Genomic DNA, 21,150 nt, shown 5'->3' on the forward strand with positions numbered 1-21,150 from the left:
AGCCCCAGGACCAGGTAGGCCTCAGAGCAGCCGAGCGGACCTGTGAGGAGCGGGAGCGGCGGCAGTACAAAAACCGAGCCCCAGGACCAGGTAGGCCTCAGAGCAGCTGAGCGGACCTGTGAGGAGCGGGAGTGGGGGCAGTACAAAAACCGAGCCCCAGGACCAGGTAGGCCTCAGTGCGGCTGAGCAGACCCATGAGGAGCGGGAGCGGCGGCAGTACAAAAACCGAGCCCCAGGACCAGGTAGGCCTCAGAGCGGCTGAGCAGACCCATGAGGAGCGGGAGCGGCGGCAGTACAAAAACCGAGCCCCAGGACCAGGTAGGCCTCAGTGCGGCTGAGCGGACCCATGAGGAGCGGGAGCGGCGGCAGTACAAAAACCGAGCCCCAGGACCAGGTAGGCCTCAGTGCGGCTGAGCGGACCCATGAGGAGCGGGAGCGGCGGCAGTACAAAAACCGAGCCCCAGGACCAGGTAGGCCTCAGTGCGGCTGAGCGGACCCATGAGGAGCGGGAGCGGCGGCAGTACAAAAACCGAGCCCCAGGACCAGGTAGGTTTACCAATCCGAGAGCGAAGTAAAAAGTAATCGAAGTGTGACGTCACCAGAAAGCAGGTAAGTGATTGGTTGGTGAGTATTTCTCTCTTTTTTAAAACTTAAACTCTGTGGTTTATAGTTTCTAAGGCCTCTGTGGTGTAGCGCGGACTGTTTGTAAACTAAGGCCCTTAAATATATCATTTAACTGTAGTGTAATTGGTGGGATTGATTTGATTTAATTTATTTTGAATTAATTAAAGGGTAAGTCATGACAGGAGAGCTCGGCTCCATGGCATGCTCCTCCTGCGCTATGTGGGAACTCAGGGACACTTCCTGTGTCCCTGACAACCATGTGTGCAGGAAGTGTATCCAGCTGCAGCTACTGGCAGACCGCATTGCGGCACTGGAGCTGCGATTGGATACATACTGGACCATTCGCGATGCTGAGGACATCGTGAATATCATGTTTAAGCAGTTGGTCACACCACAGGCAAAGGTTGGATAGGGAGAAAGGGAAGGGGTGACCAACAGAGTACTAGGTGCAGGCAGGTAGTGCAGGGGTCCCCTGTGGCCATCCCCCTCTCAAACAGATATACCACTTTGGATACTGATGGGGGGGATGGCTTACCAGGGGAAGGCAGCAGCAGCCAACGTCCTGGCACCAGGGGTGGATCTGCTGCACAGGACTGGAGGAAAAAGAGTGGGAGAGCTATAGTGATAGGGGATTCTATTGTAAGGGGAATAGATAGGCGTTTCTTCGGCCGCAAACGAGACTCCAGGATGGTGTGTTGCCTCCCTGGTGCAAGGGTCAAGGATGTCTCAGAGCGGCTGCAGAACATTTTGGAAGGGGAGGGTGAACAGCCAGTTGTCGTGGTGCATATAGGTACCAACGATATAGGTAAAAACCGGGATGAGGTCCTAAAAGCTGAATATAGGAAGTTAGGAGGTAAATTTAAAAATAGGCCCTCAAAGCTTGTATTCTCAGGATTGCTACCAGTGCCACGTGCTAGTCAGAGTAGAAATAGAAGGATATTTCAGATGAATACGTGGCTAGAGGAATGGTGCCAGGGGGAGGGATTCAAATTCCTGGGACATTGGAACCGGTTCTGGGGGAGGTGGGACCAGTACAAAACGGACGGTTTGCACCTGGGCAGGGCCGGGACCGATGTCCTAGGGGGAGTGTTTGCTAGTGCTCTGGGGGAGGGTTTAAACTAAAATGGCAGAGGGTTGGGAACCTGAGCGGGGAGACAGAGGTAAGGGAAACAAGGATAAAAGCAAAAGACAGGAAGGAGAAAAACAAAAGTGGCAGACAGAGTAATCAACGGTTTAAATCAAACATGGCCACAGTAAATAATAATTCTAAAAGATCTAAGAGCGTTAAAAAAACAAGCCTGAAGGCTTTGTGTCTTAATGCGAGGAGCATTCGTAATAAGGTGGATGAATTAGCTGCGCAAATAGAGGTAAACGAATATGATATGATTGGGATTACGGAAACATGGCTCCAGGGTGGCCAAGGCTGGGAACTCAACATCCAGGGGTATTCAATATTCAGGAAAGATAGGCAAAAAGGAAAAGGAGGTGGGGTAGCATTGCTGGTTAAAGAGGGGATTAACACAATTGTAAGGAAGGATATTAGCTCTGATGATGTGGAATCTGTATGGGTAGAACTGAGAAATACCAAGGGGCAGAAAATGTTAGTGGGAGTGGTATATAGACCTCCAAACAGTAAGGCGGAGGTCGGGGATGGCATTAAAAGGGAAATTAGAGAAGCATGCAATAAGGGCACAGCAGTCATCATGGGTGACTTTAATCTACATATAGATTGGGCTAACCAAATTAGTAACAATGCTGTGGAGGAGGAATTCCTGGAGTGTATACGGGATGGTTTCCTGGACCAGTATGTCGAGGAACCAACTAGAGATCAGGCCATCTTAGACTGGGTATTATGTAACGAGAAAGGATTAATTAGCAATCTTGTTGTGCGAGGCCCCTTGGGTCGGAGCGATCATAATATGATAGAATTCTTCATTAAGATGGAGAGTGAAGTAGTTGACTCAGAGACTAGGGTCATGAATTTAAATAAAGGAAACTACGATGGTATGAGGCGCGAGTTGGGTAGGATTGATTGGGGAATGTCACTCAAAGGGTTGACGGTGGATAGGCAATGGCAAACATTCAAAGATCGCATGGATGAACTACAGAATTTGTTCATCCCAGTTTGGCATAAAAATAAAACAAAAAAGGTGACTCAACCGTGGCTAACAAGGGAAATTAGAGATAGCATAAGATCTAAGGAGAGGACATATAAATTGGCCAGAAAACCTGAGGATTGGGAGCAGTTTAGGATTCAACAAAGGAGGACAAAGGGATTAATTAAGAGGGGGGAAATAGAGCATGAGTGTAAGCTTGCAGGGAACATAAAAACTGACTGTAAAAGCTTTTATAGATATGTGAAGAGAAAAAGATTGGTGAAGTCAAGCGTAGGTCCCTTGCAGTCAGAATCAGGGGAATTTATAATGGGGAACAAAGAAATGGCAGACCAATTAAATACATACTTTGGTTCTGTCTTCACAGAGGAGGACACAAATAACCTCCCAGTGATGTCAGGGAACATAGGGTCTAATGAAAGGGAGGAACTGATAGAAATCAGTATTTGTAGGGAAATGGTGTTAGAGAAATTGACGGGATTGAAGGCCGATAAATCCCCAGGGCCTGATAATCTACATCCTAGGGTACTTAAGGAAGTGGCCCTAGAAATAGTAGATGCATTACTGGTCATCTTCCAAAATTCGATAGACTCTGGAACAGTACCCATGGATTGGCGGGTAGCTAATGTTACCCCACTGCTCAAAAAAGGTGGTAGAGAGAAAACGGGGAATTACAGACCAGTAAGCCTGACATCGCTAGTGGGGAAAATGCTAGTGTCCATTATAAAAGATGTAATAGCAGAGCACTTGGAAAACAGTGACCGGATCGGACAAAGTCAACATGGATTTACAAAAGGTAAATCGTGCTTGACTAATCTACTGGAATTTTTTGAGGATGTAACTGGTAAGATAGATAAGGGAGAACCAGTGGATGTGGTGTATTTGGACTTTCAAAAGGCTTTCGATAAGGTCCTGCATAAGAGATTAGTGTGTAAAGGCACATGGAATTGGGGGCAAGGTATTGACTTGGATAGAGAACTGGTTGGCAGACAGAAAGCAAAGAGTTGGAATAAACGTCTCTTTTTCCGAGTGGCAGGCAGTGACTAGTGGGGTACCGCAGGGATCGGTCCTTGGACCCCAGCTATTCACAATATATATTAATGATCTGGACGAGGGAACTAGATGTAATATCTCCCAGTTTGCAGACGACACAAAGCTGGGTGGGCGTGTGTGCTGTGAGGAGGATGCCGAGAAACTCCAGTATGATTTGGACAGGTTGGGTGATTGGGCAGAAGCATGGCAGATGCAATATAACGTGGATAAATGCGAGGTTATCCACTTTGGTGTCAAAAATAAGAAGGCAGATTAGTATCTGAATGGCAATAGATTGGGAGAAGGGGAATTGCAACGAGACCTGGGCGTCCTTGTGCACCAGTCACTGAAGGTAAGCATGCAGGTGCAGCAGGCGGTTAAGAAGGCAAATGGTATGTTGGCATTCGTAGCGAGAGGGTTTGAGTACAGGAACAAGGATGTCTTGCTGCAGTTGTACAGGGCCTTGGTGAGACCACATCTTGAGTATTGTGTGCAGTTTTGGTCGCCTTATCTGAGGAAGGATGTTCTTGCCATGGAGGGAGTGCAGCGAAGATTCACCAGGCTGATACCGGAGATGGCAGGAATGACGTATGAGGAGAGATTGGGTCGATTGGGCTTGTACTCGCTGGAGTTTAGAAGAATGAGAGGGGATCTCATTGAAACTGATAAAATTCTAACAGGACTAGACAGACTAGATGCAGGAAGGATGTTTCCAATGGTCGGGGAGTCCAGAACCAGGGGTCACAGTCTAAGGATAAGGGGTAAGCCATTTAGGACAGAGATAAGGAAGAATTTCTTCACCCAGAGAGTGGTGAACCTGTGGAATTCTCTACCACAAAAGGCAGTAGAGGCCAATTCATTAAATATATTCAAGAAGGAGATGGATATATTTCTTAAGGCTAAAGGGATCAAGGGATATGGGGAGAAAGCAGGGACAGGGTACTGAATTTGGATGATCAGCCATGATCTCATTGAATGGCGGAGCAGGCTCGAGGGGCCAAATGGCCTACTCCTGCTCCTATCTTCTATGTTTCTATGACCGTAACACTCAGCTCCCAACCCAACCGGATCATGACCGCAACACTCGGCTCTCCACCTGACCTGACCATGACCGCAACACTCGGCTCTCAACCTGAATTGGCCCTGACTGCGGTAGTTGCTAAACTGACCTGACCCTGAGTGCATCAGCCTGTTCCTCACCAGACCAGTCTCTGACTGCAGTAGTTAAGTTTCCACCCCAACAGAAGCCCACATACAGCCAGCCTCCTGGTCCCACACAAAGCAAAGGTAGGTGGGGAATAAACGTTCAGTAATCTAGAAGCTTATGTTGATTAGTCAAAGCCTTGTGGTGGTGCCACTGCAATCACAGGACGGCTGCTGGGGAACAAGGGATACCCCCATCGGACGTGGCTGATGACAACTCTCTGCAACCAGCACCTTAAACATTCACTCCCTCCACCACCGGCACACCATGGCTGCACCGTGTGTACCATCTACAAGATGCACTGCAGCAACTCGCCAAGGCTTCTTCAGCAGCACCTCCCAAACCTGCGACCTCTTCCACCTAGGAGAAGGGCAGCAGGTGCATGGGAACACCACCCCCTCCAAGTTCCCCTCCAAGTCACACACCATCCTGACTTGGAAATATATTGCTGTTCCTTCATCGTCGCTGGGACAAAATCCTGGAACTCCCTCCCTACCAGCACTGTGGGAGCACCTTCACCACACGGGCTGCAGCCGTTCAAGGCGGCGGCTCATCACCACCTTCTCGAGGGCAACTAGGGATGGGCAATAAATGCCGGCCTTGCCAGCAATGCCCACATTTAAAAAAACACAATTCCTGAGCAACACAGGAATACGCAAAGCCAGGGGGCCAACCAGGATCATGATTGAACACACCATAGGGATGCTGAAGCAGAGCTTCCAGTGTCTCGAAAGGGCTGGGGGCTTCCCACATGTGCATCGTAGTGATGTGCTATATACCGCACAACCTCGCCATACAGAGAAGCCCGAATCCCTCCAGGGATGTGCCACAAAAACCGGGGGCAGCCCTTCTACTCATCTGAGCCGCCAAATCATTTTGAAACGTTCTTTCGGCAAAAATGAAAGCGGGGAATGCAACCTCGCTTCGAGGGGCGCACGCCTGCTTTAAATAGGCCCCGGAAGTGGTGCTGGAAATTGTTCATGTCACGTGGGCGGGCCACCTGACCTCCGACGCAATCAGAAGATGCAGCCTGTCGGTCAAATGAAAATGAGACCCAGGAGTTAATATTGCCCTGGCCTCATGCAGATGCCTTCATGGGAACAATTGCCTGCCTGTTTCAGTAGTTCAGATAAATGTTAATGATCCCATGGCACTATTTGAAGAACAGCAGGGAGGTCTCCCAGTGTTCTGGCCAACAACAACCACAGCTTGTATTTATATAGCGCCTTTCACGTAGCAAAACATCCCAGGGCGCTTCACAGGAGCGATTATCAAACAATATTTGACACCGAGCTACATAAGGAGATATTAGGACAGGTAGAGGTAGGTTTTAAGGAGCGTCTTAAAGGAGGAGGGAGAGTCGGAGAGGTTTAGGGCGAGATTTCCAGAGCTTAGGGCCCAGGCAGCTGATGGCACAGCCGGCAATGGTGGAGCGATGGAAATCTCTCTTGTGGATGCGCAAGAGGCCAGAATTGGAAGAGCGCAGATCTCGGCAGGTTGTGGGTCTGGAGGAGGTTACAGAGATAGGGAGGGGGGGGCGAGGCCATGGAGAGATTTGAAAACAAGGATGAGAATTTTAAAATCGAGGCACTGCCAGACAGGGAGCCAATGTAGTTCAGCGAGCACAGGGGGTGATGGGTGAACGGGACTTGGTGCGAGTTAGGATGCGGGCAGCAGAGCTTTGGATGATTCCTCCTGTTAGATCCGTGGTTCAGTGGATAAATAATTACACGGATGCTGTACATAAACAAATAACAGGTCTTTACTGGAGGAGGGTAATCTCTAGATTGGGGTACAGAGGCATGCGCACAGCTTATATACTGGTGTGGTCACTGCCGGTACTACAGTATACAGGAGCTGTAAAAAGTAGTTCTGACTTAAAGCACATACACTACACCTCCCTCAGGCAATATTATCAAAAACAGATGAACTGGTCCTTCACCTATCTCACTGTTGTTGTGGGGCATTGCTGGCACAGAATGGTGGCTGCTTGCTCTGCTTACATAGCAGCAGTCACTGCATGTCAAAGTGATTCCTGATATGTGAAGTGCTTTGAGATATTTCAAAAATGTTTCACAAAAGGTGTGATCTAAATGCAAAGTTTCTTTCATATAAAATGACGCTCATTATTTTAATGCCATCAACAAATTATCGATTCCTCTTATTCTGCGATTGCTGGGAAATAAACAGCCCAACAGCAAACAAAAAGGAAATCAGGCATAATGTCAAGCTGTAGTGGCTTACTGTTCTATAATAACTGCCCACAGGATATTTCCATTTATCGTGGGTTTGATGAGCTCGTTCTTTCTCCTCCCTCCATTCTCCTTGTGCTGAAATCAAGATTCATGTTGCAGTTTCCCACTTTAACTCATTCTTTCCCAAAACCACAAAACTGTGGCTCAGGACACCCCAAAGCACTTTACAACTAATTAAGTATTTTTGAGATGCAGCCACTGTTGTAATGTAGGGACTGCAGCAGTCAATTTGCGCACAGCAAGCTCCCACAAACAGCAGTAGATAAATGGCCAATTAAACTGTCCTAGTGACGATGGTTGAGGGATACACGTTAGTCTTCTTCTTCTTATCGTGTCCACGGACAGTCTATACATAGCCCAGCCAGAACTGGACTCATTTTTGCGCCTTGTTGTTGGATTCGGCAAGATCTGCAACAGTGCAGGGTTCCTCTAACGATGGGCATTGCAGGAGATGTTGCATAGTCTGTGCCTCAGTTCCACATTCACAAGTTGTCGGGCTGGTTGAATATCCCCATTTGCTTAGTGACACCTTTGAGCAACCTACACCGGTCCTAAGTCTGTTAAGGCACTTCCAGGTTGCCCAGTTGCAATTAGCTCCTGGGGGAAGGCTTTCATCAAGTAAAATTTCCATTGCTGGGGGTTGTTCAAGACTGGCGAGCCGGTCTTTCCACAAGGCGATGCGGGCTTCAGATGAGGTTGATTGTAATGGAACAACACTGTTCATGAAACTCTTTCTTGACTTTAGGCGGCTGGGTGCAGGTGTATGACAATGCAGAGGGTGTCTCTCATCTGATGTTTGACGGAGTCGTTCTTTCTTGCTGGCTACCGTTCTTCTTATATCAGGGGGAGTGATACCCGCCAGGATATATAGGCTGTTGGTGTTTGTTGGTTTTAAGCAACCTGTGATAAATCGGCAGCTTGCATTCAGAACGGCATCCATCTTCTTGGCATGAGTAGACCTTTCCCATGCAGGGCAGGCGTATTCGGCAGTGGAGACAAGACACCGTGAAAACCTAATCCAGATTTATGTGCACATATCCTCTCTGGAAGAAAAATTCAGTTGGGATTTATGCTTGTTGCGGGCTTATGTACATGAGGCTTAATTTGGCTATTGGAATTAAAAAGCACAGCCACACATTTCAGGCATCATCATCATGAATGCAGCACAACACTGCCATTTAAATGTGCCATTTAACGCTGTTCTTCAAATCGGATCTTGGGATCTTTCGCATCCACTCGAGAACAGATGGGACGTTGGTTTATCGTCACCTCTGAAAGACAGCACCTTCAACAGTTCAGTGCAACGCTCCCTCAGCACAGCACTGGAGTGTCAGCTGGGATGATGTGCTCAAGTCCTGGAGTAGAGTTTGAAGCCCGACCTTCTGACTCAGAGGCGAGAGCGCTACCGACTGAGCCAAGGTCAACAACTCAGCTTCTGTAATTCTAACTCTCATGATCAAGAAAGACAGACAGAGTTGCATTTATATAGTGCCGCCCGTCCAGTTCCTGAGGATGCCCCCAAATCGTTGCACAGTTAAAGAATCACTTTTAAAGTGCTGTCATGTAGACAAACTAATTTGTGCTTTAGGCAGAAAAATGTAAAGAATCACAGAACGTGACCTCCAAAACACTGGTAAGTAAACACCCAAGTAAACACACGTAATAAAAAAAGGAAATTTGACTTATTCAGTCACCAGTGGCCGTAACGATGGAATCGCAAAATGCTATCCCCAGAAGTCCCAGAACCCCACGTAATAAAAACAAAGCTTGGTTTATTCTGTCACCTTTAAAACAGTGGCCCCGCCTTACGATGGCACTCACTCATGTGATCGATGTAGCTAAATAAAGCAGACGTTAATAACATACCAATTTGTGCCCTGTCGGCCACTGATGTCTCTGAAGTGAGCCAAGGCGTTAAATGGCACATTTAAATGGCAGTGTTGTGCTGCATTCATGAGTGTGTGGCTGGGCTTTTTAATTCCAAAAGCCAAATTAAGCCTCATGTACATAAGCCTGCAACAAGCATAAATCCCAACTGAATTTTTCTTCCAGAGTGAAGTGGTTCCCAGGATATGTGCACATAAATCTGGATTAGGTTTAAAAAAAAACCAGGCTTTATCACATCATCCAAGTGCTGGAGAAGTTATAAATATTGTTGAACGCTGGATCATGTTTTGTCTATTTAGCGGTGACAAAGTTCAAATAAATACCAAAAACCAAAGTACTGCAGATGGCAGAAATCTGAAATGAACCTCGAACCTGCCTACCTTTCTCCCGCCACATTCCTGGGCCACGGGAGCTTTCTCCACTTTGCCTGATTTTTCAGTAATTCCCTCCTCCCTCTGCTATTCTGTTGTAACCATTCACGCATCCTCTGGACACTTCCTTTTGTTTCTCTACTTTCTCTCATTATCACCTCCTTTTGCCTTGCACCATCGTCACTTCTGAATGGTAATCATCTCCTGTCCTCCACCCACTCACAGACCGCTCCTTTTCTATTTTTTTCTGCCCGCCCCCCCCCCCCCTTTTACCCTGGCTCGGTACCTGCTTATTAGCTGGTCGTCTCTAACATCTTCCAGTTCCGACAAAAGGGCCTTTGTTCCTCTCCCCACAGATGCTGCCTGAGTGTTTCCAACATTATCTCAAAAAAATACCTTGCCCCTCATTCACTTTCTCTGCTAAATATCTATCCAGTTCCCCTTTTGAATTTGACAACACTATCCAACTCCACTGTCTCTCAGGCACCCGTGTGTAAAAGAGTCAAATCTGTTCACCTTCCTTCTTCACAACTAGAGGCCGTGCTCACTTGTTGTAGTTGACGCAACAACAGCATAGAGGCATTTAAGGGGAAGCTAGATAAGCATGTGAGGGAGAAAGGAATAGAAGGATATGTTGATAAGGTGAAATGAAATAATGTGCGAGGAGGCTCGTGTGGAGCATAAACACTGGCCGAATGGCCTGGTTCTGTGCTGTAAAATTCTATATTGCAAAGTTTGAGAAATATATTATTAGGGTTCAGCTGATTTACGCCTATTAGATTCAACAGCTCAATAAGATTCCCAGATGATTTCACTTCTCCACTCCTAGTAGTCCCAGTTTCCTTAGCCTCTTCTCATGCTCATCAATTCAGTTGCTCTTCACTCTACCCTCCCCACTGCTGGATGTTCCCGACCCTACTGCAGTGACAATATTCCATCTGGGCCAGAGCAGTGCGTTTCCCAAGTTTATCAACACTTCCTGGGAGCGTTCTCTCTCCCTCCCTCTCACGCAATGTACCCCACGATTAACAGCCCAAGCACTATTTCCTATTTGTGTTCACTATGTCAGTGCTGTGGAAAGAAATATTTTACATTCATCCCCCGCCACACCCCCCACCGCTACCCCCCCCAACCCCCCGCCCCCACCCGCCCACTGACCCACACTCCTCTGGATATCACGATGAAGTATTCCCCAGTTGGACAGCAGAGTACAGCGCTCAAAATACATTACCCCAGCCTCAGAAAAGCACCCAACTGCAGCAGGGCAACAGTCCCGTTTGATTAGCCACCTTTCTGCTAGGCTGACAATTCACTGCCAGATTTGTACCATAGGCTTTGACCCAGTTAAGAACAGGGCTGGTAATGTTCAAACTAATTTCACCGAGGGTTTCTGCAGTTATCAACAAAATTAATATTCAGCTCACGTCAGCATTTGAATTCATGGGCCACAGAAACACAAAGATTGAATTTCCAGTCTCCCTTGCACTTTTGCGCACAGTGAGTCAGAGGTTACGTATTGCGAAAAGGGTTATTGGAACTTGGGAGGGGTAGAAATATTTTGGATAAAGATTTGCAAGAGATTTTCCCCCCCACCTCACATATGTGCAGGAAGTATTCTGCTGCTGGAGGCCTGGGGGGGGCGCATGAACAACAATGATTAAAAATACAACTCAGTAAACACTAACACCTCCCCATCTAAAAAGAATGCATTTATATAGCGCCTTTCACAACCTCAGGACATCCCAAAGTGCTTTACAGCCAATTAAGGACTTTTTTTGAAGTGTAGTCGCTGTTGTAATGTAGCAAACACAGCAGCCAATTTGCACACAGCAAGCTCCCACAAACAGCAATGTGATAACGACCAGATAATCTGATTTTAAGTCTTATGAGGGAAAAATATTGGCCGGGACACTGGGGATAACTCCCCTACTCTTCTTCAAAATAGTGGCCGTGGGACCTTTTGCATCCACTTGAGAGGCAGGGCCAGAGTTTAATGTCTCATCCCAAATATAGCGCCTCTGACAGTGAAGCACTCCCTCTATACTGAGCTGGAGGGCAAATCTAGATTTTTGTGTTCAAGTTCGTGGAGTGGGACTTGAACCCACAACCTTCTGATTCAGAGGCAAGAGTGCTACCCACTGAGCTACTGGCTGACACTGTGGAACAGTGAACACTGTCCCCTCCCCATCTAGAACAGTGAACACACTCCCACCCCATCTAGAACAGTGAACACTCCCCCTCCCCATCTAGAACAGTGAACACTGCCCCTCCCCATCTAGAACAGTGAACACTGCCCCCTCCCCATCTAGAACAGTGAACACTCCCCCCCTCCCCATCTCGAACAGTGAACACTCCACCTCCCCATTTAGAACAGTGAGCACTCTCCCCTCCCCATTTAGAACAGTGAGCACTCTCCCCTCCCCATCTAGAACAGTGCACAACACCCCCTCCCCATCTAGAACAGTGAACACTCCCCCTCCCCATCTAGAACAGTGAACACTCCCCCCTCCCCATCTAGAAGTGAACACTCACCCCCTGCCCATCTAGAAGTGAACACTCCCCCCTCCGCATCTAGAACAGTGAACACCGCCCCCTCCCCATCTAGAACAGTGAACACCGCCCCCTCCCCATCTAGAACAGTGAAATCTACCCCTCCCCATCTAGAACAGTGAACACTCTCCCCTCCCCATCTAGAACAGTGAACACCGCCCCCTCCCCATCTAGAACAGTGAACACCGCCCCCTCCCCATCTAGAACAGTGAACACCGCCCCCTCCCCATCTAGAACAGTGAACTCTCCCCCCTCCCCATCTGGAACAGTGAACACTCCCCCCTCCCCATCTAGAAGAGTAAACTCTCCCCCCTCCCCATCTGGAACAGTGAACTCTCCCCTCCCCATCTAGAACAGTGCACACTCCCCCCTCCCCATCTAGAACAGTGAACACTCCCCCCTCCCCATCTAGAACAGTGAACTCTCCCCCCTCCCCATCTAGAACAGTGAACTCTCCCCCCTCCCCATCTGGAACAGTGAACTCTCCCCTCCCCATCTAGAACAGTGCACACCGCCCCCTCCCCATCTAGAACAGTGCACACCCCCTCCCCATCTAGAACAGTGAACACCGCCCCCTCCCCATCTAGAACAGTGAACACTCCCCCCCCCTCCCCATCTAGAACAGTGAACACTCCCCCCCCCTCCCCATCTAGAACAGTGAACACTCCCCCCTCCCCATCTAGAACACTGAACTCTCCCCCCTCCCCATCTGGAACAGTGAACTCTCCCCTCCCCATCTAGAACAGTGCACACTGCCCCCTCCGCATCTAGAACAGTGAACACCCCCTCCCCATCTAGAACAGTGAACACCGCCCCCTCCCCATCTAGAACAGTGAACACCGCCCTCTCCCCATCTAGAACAGTGAACACCGCCCCCTCCCCATCTAGAACAGTGAACACCGCCCCCCTCCCCATCTAGAACAGTGAACACCGCCCCCTCCCCATCTAGAAGTGAACACCGCCCCCTCCCCATCTAGAACAGTGAACACCGCCCCCTCCCCATCTAGAACAGTGAACACTCCCTCTCCTCAACTAGAACAGTGAACACCGCCCCCTCCCCATCTAGAACAGTGAAATCTACCCCTCCCCATCTAGAACAGTGAACACCGCCCCCTCCCTATCTAGAACAGTGAACACCGACCCCTCCCCATCTAGGACAGTGAACACCCCCTCCCTGTCTAGAACAGTGCACACCGCCCCCTCCCCATCTAGAACAGTGCACACCGCCCCCTCCCCATCTAGAACAGTGAACACCCCCTCCCCATCTAGAACAGTGAACACTGCCCTCTCCCCATCTAGAACAGTGAACACCACCCCCTCCCCAGCTAGAACAGTGAACACCGCCCCCTCCCCATCTAGAACAGTGAACACCGCCCCCTCCCCATCTAGAACAGTGAACACCGCCCCCTCCCCATCTAGAACAGTGAACACTCCCTCTCCTCAACTAGAACAGTGAACACCGCCCCCTCCCCATCTAGAACAGTGAACACTCTCCCCTCCCCATCTAGAACAGTGAACACTCTCCCCTCCCCATCTAGAACAGTGAACACCGCCCCCTCCCCATCTAGAACAGTGAACACCGACCCCTCCCCATCTAGGACAGTGAACACCCCCTCCCCATCTAGGACAGTGAACACCCCCTCCCCATCAAGAACAGTGAACACCGCCCCCTCCCCATCTAGAACAGTGAAGACCGTCCCCTCCCCATCTAGAACAGTGAACACCGCCCCCTCCCCATCTAGAACAGTGAACACCGCCCCCTCCCCATCTAGAACAGTGAACACCGCCCCCCTCCCCATCTAGAACAGTGAACTCTCCCCCTCCCCATCTAGAACAGTGAACACTCTCCCCTCCGCATCTAGAAGAGTGAACACTCCCCCCATCCCATCTAGATGAGTGAACACTCCCCCCTCCCCATCTAGAAGAGTGAACACTGCCCCTCCCCATCTAGAAGTGAACACTGCCCCTCCCAGTCTAAAACAGTGAACATTCCCCCCGCCACATCCAGAACAGTGAACACTGCCCCCTCCCCATCTAGAACAGCGAACACCGCCCCCTCCCCATCTCGAACAGTGAACACTGCCCCCTCCCCATCTCGAACAGAGAACACGCCCCCCTCCCCGTCTAGAACAGTGAACACTCTCTCCTCCCCATCTAGAACAGTGCACACCACCCCCTCCCCATCTAGAACAGTGAACACCCCCCTCCCCATCTAGAACAGTGAACACCGCCCCTGTAGTGTATGTACTTTGCAGAAGGAACTATATTCTGCAGCCCCTGTATACTGCAGTACCAGTAGTGACCACCCCTGTATATAAGCCTGTGTAGTAACATTTGCATAGTAGTTCCAGGTTGCCTCCATTCAGTAAAGACCTGTTATAACCAACTCCTGCAGTCCGTGTCTCAATTATACACGGACATAATACTGGCGACAAGCAGATACGAACTTACCTACAGTCTGCACCACCTCATGGGGATCCATCCCTGAAGCGAAGTTATCAGAGGTCGAGGTCAGAAGGAAGAAAGAAACAGAAGAAACGGGCGTCGACCGTGGGCATCCGCCTCTGAGTCAGCGGAGTTGAAGAATTGCAGGAGAGGCTGTCGAGAGCGGGGCTTGGTTATCCTGTCGATGGTGCTTCAGCTAATCGGGCCGGTGGCAGGTAGTACACTGATCCTTCCTGGGCTGTGGCGGTCTAGAGCTCGAGCGGGTGGCTTTGCAACGGGGCCGAGCAGCGTTGTCGGGAAGAGGAGAGAGAGAGAGGGTGGAGCACACAGGGCGCGGCCGGTGCTACGAAGCCGGGCAGCGTACAGACCCGAGAAGAGGGAGGCAAGAGTCCCGCAGGGTTGTTCCGTTGACGGGGAAATAATAAAAATTAAACGCGCAGAAAGCCGCGAGGAGCTGCAGTTTGCCACAGGAACCGCGGAGAGCGGCGTTAGCAGCAGCGCGGGGGGGAAGTGCGCGAAGACCATAGGGCGTCACCATCAAGGCATAAAACGCCAGCAACAGCGCTAGCAACAGCGGAGAAGACAGAAAGCGCGGGAGGCGCCATCTTAATCCAGCGGGGAAGAAGGCAAAGCGCAGGAGGCACCATTTTGTTAAATCGGGGAAGAAGGCAAAGCACGGGAGGCGCCATCTTAGATTTCCAAGATGCCGAAGACTGGCAATATCACTGCCTTCGATAATGCAATAGAAGACTGGACCACGTATGTGGAAAGAGTCGAGGTATATTGCGAGGCAAACGAAGTAGCCGATGAGAAAAAGGCATCGGTACTGCTAAACTCAATGGGCGCAAGAACGTACGGCCTATTGCGGGACCTGATTACTCCAGCCAAACCGAAGGCAAAGAGTTTTAACGAAATTGTTGCTATCCTACAGGAGCACCTAAATCCTACACCGCTGCTGATAGCAGAAAGATTTAAATTCCACAGGAGAAATCAGCATAAAGATGAGAGCAATGCTGATTACCTTACGGAACTACGCAAGCTATCAAAGCACTGCCAGTTCGGAGCAGGACTGGCAGATATCTTACGGGACAAATTTGTCTGTGGACTCCTGAGTGAAGGAACCCAGAAGAGGTTACTCTCAGAGAAACAGCTGACGCTAGATAAGGCTTTCAGCGTGGCAGTATCGTACGAAGCAGCAGCAAGGGGAGCTGCGGAAATACAGCAAAAGCCACAGGAATACGGCACCCACGAAATGACACGGGGATTTGCAAAATGTTATCGCTGCGGCAGAACAACCCATGACCAGAAGGACTGCTGGTCCAAGGACAAAATATGCAGGCAATGCGGAAAGATGGGACACATTGCACGAGTTTGCAGGTCTGGGAAGAAGACCAACGACAACAAAAAGGCTACTAAGGAACCGTACAGGAAAGTACAAAAGATGACGGACAGTAGTTCCGAAGACCAGATTAGCGATAGTGAATCCGGAAACAAGAGACTAAGCTGTCTCAAACTTCACAATGTAATCGCAAAAGAGGATCACCGAACCATTTGGGTCACCCTCACGATAGCAGGGTCCCAAGTCAAAATGGAATTGGATACAGGATCAGCTCTAACCGTCATGAATCGACGAGACTACGAGCGGCTATTCTCACACATACCCTTGAAAGAGACATCCATTGTCTTGAAGACGTATACGGGGCAAAAAGTATACCCCAGAGGAAAAATAAGGGTGCCTTGTCGAATACACGGCAAGGACCTCTAATGTATACCGTGGACGTTGGAGTGAGCATTGTAAGACGCCATGCTGACCAGATTCTAGAGTCACTGGGAAACGTCAACTCCACACCACGATCTGATACACCTGGCGATGAAACCGAAGTACCAATTGCATCTACCTCAGAATCGGTGATATTGGAAGCAGACGAACCAACGAACATTGATCCCGACTCAACGTTGCCAGAAGAACCTGATACCTCAAAGAGGCGTTATCCAGACAGAATCAGGAAGCCTCCTCAAAGACTGAACTTATAATTGCTTAACTTCAACTAATGTATCTAGCAACTGTAATTGTAAATATGTTATTTCATTGTTAATCGAATGTTATGTACTGTTTAGCTAAAAGGGGAGGAATTGTAGTGTATGTACTTTGCAGAAGGAACTATATTCTGCAGCCCCTGTATACTGCAGTACCAGTAGTGACCACCCCTGTATATAAGCCTGTGTAGTAACATTTGCAAAGTAGTTCCAGGTTGCCTCCATTCAGTAAAGACCTGTTATAACCAACACTTGCAGTCCGTGTCTCACTTATACACGGACATAATAGCCCCCTCCCCATCTAGAACAGTGAACACCACCCCCTCCCCATCTAGAACAGTGAAGACCGCCCCCTCCCCATCTAGAACAGTGAAGACCGCCCCCTCCCCATCTAGAACAGTGAAGACCGCCCCCTCCCCATCTAGAACAGTAAAGACCGCCCCCTCCCCATCTAGAACAGTGAAGACCGCCCCCTCCCCATCTAGAACAGTGAAGACCGCCCCCTCCCCATCTAGAACAGTAAAGACCGCCCCCTCCCCATCTAGAACAGTGAAGACCGCCCCTCCCCATCTAGAACAGTGAACACCGCCCCCTCCCCATCTAGAACAGTGAACACCGCCCCCTCCCCATCAAAACAGTGAACACCGCCCCCCTCCCCATCTAGAACAGTGAACTCTCCCCCTCCCCATCTAGAACAGTGAACACTCTCCCCTCCGCATCTAGAAGAGTGAACACTCCCCCCATCCCATCTAGATGAGTGAACACTCCCCCCTCCCCATCTAGAAGAGTGAACACTGCCCCTCCCCATCCAGAACAGTGAACACTGCCCCTCCCAGTCTAAAACAGTGAACATTCCCCCCGCCACATCCAGAACAGTGAACACTGCCCCCTCCCCATCTAGAACAGCGAACACCGCCCCCTCCCCATCTCGAACAGAGAACACGCCCCCTCCCCGTCTAGAACAGTGAACACTCTCTCCTCCCCATCTAGAACAGTGCACACCACCCCCTCCCCATCTAGAACAGTGAACACCCCCCTCCCCATCTAGAACAGTGAACACCGCCCCTGTAGTGTATGTACTTTGCAGAAGGAACTATATTCTGCAGCCCCTGTATACTGCAGTACCAGTAGTGACCACCCCTGTATATAAGCCTGTGTAGTAACATTTGCATAGTAGTTCCAGGTTGCCTCCATTCAGTAAAGACCTGTTATAACCAACTCCTGCAGTCCGTGTCTCAATTATACACGGACATAATACTGGCGACAAGCAGATACGAACTTACCTACAGTCTGCACCACCTCATGGGGATCCATCCCTGAAGCGAAGTTATCAGAGGTCGAGGTCAGAAGGAAGAAAGAAACAGAAGAAACGGGCGTCGACCGTGGGCATCCGCCTCTGAGTCAGCGGAGTTGAAGAATTGCAGGAGAGGCTGTCGAGAGCGGGGCTTGGTTATCCTGTCGATGGTGCTTCAGCTAATCGGGCCGGTGGCAGGTAGTACACTGATCCTTCCTGGGCTGTGGCGGTCTAGAGCTCGAGCGGGTGGCTTTGCAACGGGGCCGAGCAGCGTTGTCGGGAAGAGGAGAGAGAGGGTGGAGCACACAGGGCGCGGCCGGTGCTACGAAGCCGGGCAGCGTACAGACCCGAGAAGAGGGAGGCAAGAGTCCCGCAGGGTTGTTCCGTTGACGGGGAAATAATAAAAATTAAACGCGCAGAAAGCCGCGAGGAGCTGCAGTTTGCCACAGGAACCGCAGAGAGCGGCGTTAGCAGCAGCGCGGGGGGGAAGTGTGCGAAGACCATAGGGCGTCGCCATCAAGGCATAAAACGCCAGCAACAGCGCTAGCAACAGCGGAGAAGACAGAAAGCGCGGGAGGCGCCATCTTAATCCAGCGGGGAAGAAGGCAAAGCGCAGGAGGCACCATTTTGTTAAATCGGGGAAGAAGGCAAAGCACGGGAGGCGCCATCTTAGATTTCCAAGATGCCGAAGACTGGCAATATCACTGCCTTCGATAATGCAATAGAAGACTGGACCACGTATGTGGAAAGAGTCGAGGTATATTGCGAGGCAAACGAAGTAGCCGATGAGAAAAAGGCATCGGTACTGCTAAACTCAATGGGCGCAAGAACGTACGGCCTATTGCGGGACCTGATTACTCCAGCCAAACCGAAGGCAAAGAGTTTTAACGAAATTGTTGCTATCCTACAGGAGCACCTAAATCCTACACCGCTGCTGATAGCAGAAAGATTTAAATTCCACAGGAGAAATCAGCATAAAGATGAGAGCAATGCTGATTACCTTACGGAACTACGCAAGCTATCAAAGCACTGCCAGTTCGGAGCAGGACTGGCAGATATCTTACGGGACAAATTTGTCTGTGGACTCCTGAGTGAAGGAACCCAGAAGAGGTTACTCTCAGAGAAACAGCTGACGCTAGATAAGGCTTTCAGCGTGGCAGTATCGTACGAAGCAGCAGCAAGGGGAGCTGCGGAAATACAGCAAAAGCCACAGGAATACGGCACCCACGAAATGACACGGGGATTTGCAAAATGTTATCGCTGCGGCAGAACAACCCATGACCAGAAGGACTGCTGGTCCAAGGACAAAATATGCAGGCAATGCGGAAAGATGGGACACATTGCACGAGTTTGCAGGTCTGGGAAGAAGACCAACGACAACAAAAAGGCTACTAAGGAACCGTACAGGAAAGTACAAAAGATGACGGACAGTAGTTCCGAAGACCAGATGAGCGATAGTGAATCCGGAAACAAGAGACTAAGCTGTCTCAAACTTCACAACGTAATCGCAAAAGAGGATCACCGAACCATTTGGGTCACCCTCACGATAGCAGGGTCCCAAGTCAAAATGGAATTGGATACAGGATCAGCTCTAACCGTCATGAATTGACGAGACTACGAGCGGCTATTCTCACACATACCCTTGAAAGAGACATCCATTGTCTTGAAGACGTATACGGGGCAAAAAGTATACCCCAGAGGAAAAATAAGGGTGCCTTGTCGAATACACGGCAAGGACCTCTAATGTATACCGTGGACGTTGGAGTGAGCATTGTAAGACGCCATGCTGACCAGATTCTAGAGTCACTGGGAAACGTCAACTCCACACCACGATCTGATACACCTGGCGATGAAACCGAAGTACCAATTGCATCTACCTCAGAATCGGTGATATTGGAAGCAGACGAACCAACAAGGACATTGATCCCGACTCAACGTTGCCAGAAGAACCTGATACCTCAAAGAGGCGTTATCCAGACAGAATCAGGAAGCCTCCTCAAAGACTGAACTTATAATTGCTTAACTTCAACTAATGTATCTAGCAACTGTAATTGTAAATATGTTATTTCATTGTTAATCGAATGTTATGTACTGTTTAGCTAAAAGGGGAGGAATTGTAGTGTATGTACTTTGCAGAAGGAACTATATTCTGCAGCCCCTGTATACTGCAGTACCAGTAGTGACCACCCCTGTATATAAGCCTGTGTAGTAACATTTGCATAGTAGTTCCAGGTTGCCTCCATTCAGTAAAGACCTGTTATAACCAACTCTTGCAGTCCGTGTCTCACTTATACACGGACATAATAGCCCCCTCCCCATCTAGAACAGTGAAGACCGCCCCCTCCCCATCTAGAACAGTGAAGACCGCCCCCTCCCCATCTAGAACAGTGAAGACCGCCCCCTCCCCATCTAGAACAGTGAAGACCGCCCCCTCCCCATCTAGAACAGTAAAGACCGCCCCCTCCCCATCTAGAACAGTGAAGACCGCCCCCTCCCCATCTAGAACAGTGAAGACCGCCCCCTCCCCATCTAGAACAGTAAAGACCGCCCCTCCCCATCTAGAACAGTGAAGACCGCCCCCTCCCCATCTAGAACAGTGAAGCCTCCCTCCCCGCCCCGGGTAGGTGCTGGGAGTAGTAGTCTGCGATATATCAGTGCGGGGCAGGCTGCCTGCTTACCATGCCGGATGCGAATAGCGGATGAGCTGTGCCTGCCTCAGCCTCACGCGAACTGCCATTCCCGGGCGCTGTGTCCCGGAGCGCTCACTGTATCCAGTCCCGGGCGCTGTGTCCCGGAGCGCTCACTGTATCCAGTACCGGGCACTGTGTCCCGGAGCGCTCACTGTATCCAGTCCCGGGCGCTGTGTCCCGGAGCGCTCACTGTATCCAGTCCCGGGCGCTGTGTCCCGGAGCGCTCACTGTATCCAGTACCGGGCACTGTGTCCCGGAGCGCTCAATGTATCCAGTCCCGGGCGCTGTGTATCTTTTCCTTGTTGCGGACAGTGAGAGTCTCGCGCGCGCGTCCCCTACCCTCGCGTGACCGCGCTTGGGCTCGTGCCCCGGCGCGCGCACTTTGCGCCGTGCGTCCATCGTGCCATGTGCGCAAGCGCGTTAGCACCGACATTGGCCGAGTCACCCCACACGCATTGCCAAGTGGGTTGGCACAGAGAGGCACCCACAGGCATTGCCCCGAGTGTTTCCAGACCTTTTACAGCACTTTTACCCAGGATGTTATTGATTGACAGAGGTGGAACATTGGCACAGAGAGTCACCCACATGCATTGCCTCAATGTTTCCAGATCTTTTCCCAGATTAACAGCGATGGAACTCATTTAAAA

At 50.0% G+C, this 21,150-nt stretch overlaps 1 protein-coding gene across 4 annotated transcripts in view; it reads right to left on the minus strand.

Moving 5' to 3' along the window:
- The window catches only part of st6galnac6 (ST6 (alpha-N-acetyl-neuraminyl-2,3-beta-galactosyl-1,3)-N-acetylgalactosaminide alpha-2,6-sialyltransferase 6), a 57,041-nt gene extending 36,198 nt beyond the window's left edge, over window positions 1-20,843 (minus strand). For all 4 annotated transcript variants that reach the window (XM_085965402.1, XM_085965401.1, XM_085965403.1 and 1 more), the window contains exon 1: window positions 20,492-20,843. The gene's annotated coding sequence lies outside the window, so the exon portion shown is untranslated. The remainder of the gene's footprint in view (window positions 1-20,491) is intronic.
- Window positions 20,844-21,150: the final 307 nt, after the last annotated feature.

The sequence above is a fragment of the Somniosus microcephalus genome, chromosome 23 (assembly GCF_052327205.1).
Source record: "Somniosus microcephalus isolate GS21.2 chromosome 23, FLI_Smic_1.0, whole genome shotgun sequence".
NCBI classification, from domain to species: Eukaryota; Metazoa; Chordata; class Chondrichthyes; order Squaliformes; family Somniosidae; genus Somniosus; species Somniosus microcephalus.